Source organism: Triticum dicoccoides, chromosome 5B (assembly GCF_002162155.2).
Source record: "Triticum dicoccoides isolate Atlit2015 ecotype Zavitan chromosome 5B, WEW_v2.0, whole genome shotgun sequence".
Classification (NCBI taxonomy): Eukaryota; Viridiplantae; Streptophyta; class Magnoliopsida; order Poales; family Poaceae; genus Triticum; species Triticum dicoccoides.
The window spans coordinates 344,330,768-344,335,332 of NC_041389.1; the positions used below are offsets into that span (position 1 = coordinate 344,330,768).

Consider the following 4,565-nt stretch of genomic DNA (forward strand, 5'->3'; position numbering starts at 1 on the left):
ACATATATATATATATATATGGGGTAAAATAGTATTTATATATAAAATAGTATATATAGTACCGCATGCTAGTATATGAGATATGTGGGGTAACTACCACCGGGTGATAGGATGGATTTTCCCTATATATATATATAGGGTGGGTATATAATGATAACACCCTTAAGAGTCTTATTCTGCACATCAAATCCTCTTATTTTGCCAACAGTACCAACCCATAGCTACAAACTAAACGGACCGCACTGCACCGGGCGAGAAAAACCCACCCCACCTTAAAACTCTCCCCACGACCTCCATCGCTCCCCTCCCAGCCAACCGCCTTTCTCCCTCCTTGCACCGTCCCACCTCCCTCCCAACCTTCTCCGGCGCGGTGCCCCACCTTCTCCGGCGCGGTGCCCCACCACCTCCACGGCCACCTGCATCGCTAGATGGGTCACCTCCAACCCCAATGGCAGGAGCTGCCCATCCCGTAGGTTCCTCGTCGTGGATTTGGATCCAGGCAAGGAGGTCACCCTCTCCTGCAGACCACGCCGCCCCCAACCGGCGACCCGCCGGTCCACTCGCGCCCCACCACCTCTCGACCTTAGGCGCCGCAGGCTCGGCACCAGATCGGGCCGCGTCTGACCAATCGCCGCCGGATCTGCCGTGACAAGGCCCAAGCGACGACCGCCACACACGTACACCTACTTCCGAGGCGGGGCGATGGCCAGAGGTGGTCGCCGGATCAAGGTGAAGTCGCCAACCCTCCGTCCCTCCTCTGCAGCAACGAAACCAGGGATGGCCAGCAAGATGGCGATGGCTCCCTGGGTCAACGTCGTTCTGCCACTGCGCATGCAGTGCACACCTAGCGACAGTGCAGTTTGTTGCCTGTCGTGCCGCCGTCAAGAACGGCGCAGTCCACGCTACCGGAGGTCGTCCCCAGTCCATGTTTCCCATGTGTGCAGTTCGCAGCCTGCCAATGTGTAGTGCGGTAATGTGTGCTTGCTCCATCCCCAGCCCCAGTGCGGTGATGTGGGGTCCCTGTTCCTGGATCTGTGCCGCTCCAGCACTCACTCGGCTGGTGTTCCTCGCGCTCACGGTCACGCCCCTATTAGCACGAGCTGCAGCGTGTATGGGGAGGAGGCCACAAATAGCAGGCAGAGTGCTGGTGTTCCGCACTCCACTCGTCTCTACCCCGCGAGCCCTGCATCCCCGCCTCCCTGCAGTTCACTTTTTTCTCTGAAGAGAAAAATCAAAGCGCAAAACAAAGTACCTGTGGTTTGAATGTAGTCCACTGTGGATGCCCTTTGCTCAGAAATCACTCTATGTGTTTCCAAAATTTGTTTGAATGCAGTCTGTTGTGTATCTCTTCCACCGTGAGGGGCACGGGAGTGCACTCCTCCCTCGGACCCCATGCATTTGACCGTGGAGATGGGGCAGCAGCCATGGAAGAATAGTAGCTGCCCCTGTGCAGTTCATAAAAGGCTTATTTTGCTCTCTTTTAGGCAGATTTTGGATTTTTGCACTTCCCGTTAAGCGGTTTCAGTGATGCAGTTCGGTGCAGCATTGCTTGCGGCTCCTTTTTATTTTGTAGTGAGGTTCTTGAGTGCGTTGATTACAGTTCGTGCACTAGGATTACAATCCCGATTGGGTAAGTGTTGAATAATGGATTGCAGTTAATGGGACATGACGAATTTTGTACTTCGCTTCAATCCCATTCACCTCAGATGGCTCACCGTGTAGTTTGCTCGATGCTCTAGTGCAGATGCGGAGCACATCTGCTTGCAGTCCCGCTGGACGCGCGTGTAGTGCAGTCTGCCTCCTGCCCCCCTCATGCGTGCAGTACTTTTTTTCATGGAAAAGTTGGGCGACGCAGTTCCCTCCGTGCATGTTTTGCATTTTTTGGAGATTTTTTTTGAAGTGCACTCAGTTTCTGTAAAAAGAATGATGTTTCATTACTCCTATGTATGAAGTGTAATTTGTTTCGTGCATTTAAAAATTCGGTCGACTACATCAACACTTGCAGTGCGTTTGGTCCTTGGATGCGGTTTATTTTTGAGAGTGATGGTGTTCATTTGTGCCAAACATGAAAATGTAAAAAATTAGCGAAACAACAAAATAGTAATGCTGTTCACTTTGACATATGTCGTGTTTCACTTCTCCTCGTCTCTGCAGTCCACTCTCGTTCATAAAAAGTATTGAAAAGAAGACAACAAAAACTCGTGTGATAAAGTTTACGTCCGACAAAAAAATTCATGAAGTTCACTTGACTGTTTGATGCAGTGCGGTTTTTCGGTCTGAAGCAGTGCGCTCATGTGTCTAATGCAGTACACGCGACGATTTGGGTGTCGTAAAAAACAGAGTGTCCGTGCTTTGGTATTTTTAAAACTGCTCTTAAACCGTAAGTAATTAGAGTGAGCATTCTACATGGAAAAGTTGTGTCTTGACGATATCTTTCCAATGACGTATAATTTGAATCATTCCGATCAGCGGTCTATAAAAATTTCGCGAAAAACATCCGATGCCTCTCATCGTCAGCCGCACGATTTTCAAAATTAACTAAAAAACGTAAGGAATCTCAAAAACATTTCAACATATGAAAGTTGCGCCTCGTCCGTACCATTCCAACGGCGTATCACACACCTCGTTTCGACAAACAGTTCATAAACTGGAGCGAAAACAGTACAAAGATTGCAATTTTTTTGAAAAAACAGAATTCCGTGATTTAATAAATTTAAAACTGCTCTTAAACCGTAACAAATTAGAGAAAATAATATATATGAAAAAGATGCGGCTGGACGATATCTTTCCAACGCCGTATCGTTTGCTTCATTCCGATGCACGGTTTAGAAAAAATCACGAAAATACGCTAGCTGCATCCCGTCATGCGCGCACTATTTTTGAAACTATTCTTAAACCACAATTAATCTCGAAAAATGTTCAACATGACGAGGCTGCGCATTTTCCATAGCTATCCAACAGTATATTATACGCCTCTTTCCGACAAACGGTTTAGAAACTGGAGCGAAAACAATGCCGAAAAAATGCATGCAGTTTTTTCTGATGACATTGCAGTGCTCGTTTGATAGGGATGCAGTGCCCTCGCATTAAGCGTGCAGCGCGGAAGTGTTATCAGAATAACTATTCTGCTAATATTAGCAGAATAGACCGGCTATATATATATACATACATCTGGGCTATTCTGTTACGCGTAACAGAATATTATTCTGTTACCCTACTTGGACTGACGATTTTAGGCGGTTGTACTGATGATTTTTCATTGCATTGAACTCTGAGCTAAGCTATTTTTCTCTACAGGAGCGCGCACGCCATGGCGTGGGCGAGAAGCGGAAGGAGCTGGGCGCCTCTCGCCTTGCGGCCCTTGCGCACACGCGGTAGAGTGGCGGTACAAGTCCTCACGCAGGCGGCGATCGGAGCATGAGAGAACGTGGGGGAAGCAGAGAAGCACATGTCCATGGCAGCAGGGGACTTGGCACAGCAACGGCGAACCGAGTTGAAAAGAGAAGAGCTCGATCACGTCGTACGTCGCTTGGCCGATCGAGATGTACCAGGCGATCCCCTACAGCGCCGGCCGGCTGCCGGCGTGCCTGCGGCGGTCCGAGCAGGCCGAGGCCGAGGGCGCGGCCGGTCAGGAGGACGGGCTCGCGGCTCACCGACGTGGCGGCGAGGGGCCACAGCGGGGAGGCGGTGAGGAGGGCGGTGGCAGAGAGCCTGGTGCTAGTGGTGGGGAGGCGCAGGTGCTGCCTCAGCCACGTGGTGAAGCGGCTGCTGTAGGGGCTCGGGCTGAACCCCGCCATGCACGAGGTCGCCGACAAGGACGAGCTCACCGCGGCGGTGGCCGGGAACGCTGGAGGCGAGGCCGTCGTCGCACTACCGACGGTGTTCGTCGGTGGGAGGCTCCTCGGCGGGCTCGATCGGCTCATGGCCGTGCACATCTCCGGCGAGCTCGTGCCCATACTCAAGGACGCCAGCGCGCTCTGGCTCTAAGTCTCTGACTCTGAGAAAAACCAAAGATGCATACGGGACGGGGTACTACGGACGTACGAACAACCGTTTGATCATGAGTTAATCTTCTTTTCATTTCTCCTTTTGATTGTTGATGAGATCATGTGAGTTACTGCTGCTCGATCTTCAGTCTCTCTTGATTGGGATCAATAATGGAGTACCAGCTTAGCTATAGTTAGGCTTAAATTCTTTTGATTAGGGTAGGAAAAAATTAGGAACTATTGTGCCATCTCGTGCTTATTTTTCGACCAAATGCTTGTAAATACATGTATGAGTGAAGAGGGGTGTACTATTTAGCACTGTATAAATCATGTTCCTTTCATCTTGCTCATCAGTTTTCTAGATGCCAATTCATTTTGTCTTTGAAGGTTTCTTCTAGCAGGCTTATGATGTTATCACGAAATGGCACTGTGTTGGATATTTGTAATCCATGACGGGGTGCTTGTTTGTTGCAGCTGATTTTCCCTCTCTCTTCTTCTATAGTACTATATATTAATTTTGAATTCTTCTGAAAACAGAGGACTCGAACTGATCTCCAATTTTTTGGGTTTCTACTGAGC

The 4,565-nt window shown here is 49.5% G+C and overlaps 1 pseudogene; it reads left to right on the plus strand.

Moving 5' to 3' along the window:
* Window positions 1–3,542: 3,542 nt before the first annotated feature.
* Window positions 3,543–4,053, plus strand: LOC119305487 (annotated as a pseudogene).
* The last annotated feature ends 512 nt before the right edge of the window (window positions 4,054–4,565 follow it).